Source organism: Lactuca virosa, chromosome 5, assembly GCF_052849685.1.
Source record: "Lactuca virosa cultivar CGN04683 chromosome 5, Lactuca_virosa_CGN04683_v6, whole genome shotgun sequence".
Classification (NCBI taxonomy): domain Eukaryota; kingdom Viridiplantae; phylum Streptophyta; class Magnoliopsida; order Asterales; family Asteraceae; genus Lactuca; species Lactuca virosa.
The window spans coordinates 400,927,693-400,929,073 of record NC_136430.1 but is presented as its reverse complement, the minus strand read 5'-3'; positions in this window follow the sequence as shown (position 1 = coordinate 400,929,073).

The window sequence follows — 1,381 nt, the reverse complement described above, 5'->3', positions numbered from 1 at the left end:
CTGTGAGGTCATTAGTAGAGGACGTAATAGCCCTAGTCATTTTCTGGATTTCCTCGAATACAGTAGCTAACCCCATTTGAATTACATGTGTTACTTCTTCAGATGCCGCTTTTCTTTTTTTATTTCGCGTCGAGTCTTTGAGATTTGGATTGGTGGAAGTTGCGGTGTTTTGAGGATTAGAATTAGACGATGGAAAATTTTCTCCTTCTTCGTTATCAGTATTTTGATTTTCTATCACATCAGCCGCCGATTCAGCCATACCACCTGTAGCTTGATCTTTACCAAAAACATTTGCTAGTCGCTCGTATGCAGGGAATGGTTTGTTCGCGACATAGTTTTTGTTTGGATGTTTCTAGTAAAACAAACAAAGTTACAATTAAACCACATATTTAATACTTAGATATGCATACAAATTATATATATATATATATATATATATATATATATATATATATATATATATATATATAATCACTAACCTTTAGATATTCCTCTAATATCTCAGGGGAATCAACTACTACACATTTGCCAGCATCATCCCAACCAAACCCACTTGTATTTTGCATATCATATGCAGCAGAAAATTTATCCTTTAAACGTTTGATTTTGTTTTGGACATGCTTTGCTGTTATATTAATACCCACGACTTTTTCCCGCAACTTTAGAACGACTTGATCATAGGTTCCTGGCCTAAAGCTTCCATTATCACCTCTACCGCCGATAACAACAATGTCTTGAAGGATGGTAATCAACGCATCCTCTTCTTCTTGAGTCCATTGACGCCTATCTGCCATGATTTGTTACCTGCTTTTGACATATTATGCATAACAAAGGTAAATAGAAAAAAAATGAAAAATATTAAAATGATTCGTCCACTTAGTTAAAATTAATAAAAAAAACATACACAAAATTCAAAGTTGTTGACGTCCATAATAATTACAAATAACAAACTTAAAAATAAAAGTTCTAACATTCAAAAACAATCTACTAGGATCTGCTTAACATCCAAGAATCAAACATTTCTTCGGCTAAATCATCCCTCCATTGAGTCCATTCGCTACTTGATTCAACAACATCCACAATTTGAAATTGATCAGGTTGCTCTTCCCCGATAGGCATATGTTCGACATCGGTAGGCGTGTTTTCCTCTGGATCAAGAGCCATGTGTATCCTAATAAAATTATGTAGCAAAGCACATGCCATGACTATTCTCCCTTGAATTCTAATTGGATAAAATGAAGGACTTCTTAATATAGCCCAACGTCTCTTTAGTAGACCAAAACACCTTTCAATAACATTCCTCGCTTGTGAGTGTTTCATGTTAAAGTATTCTTCCTTGTTTGTAGGGGCATGTGTACTACCTTCTCATTCCCGTAAATGA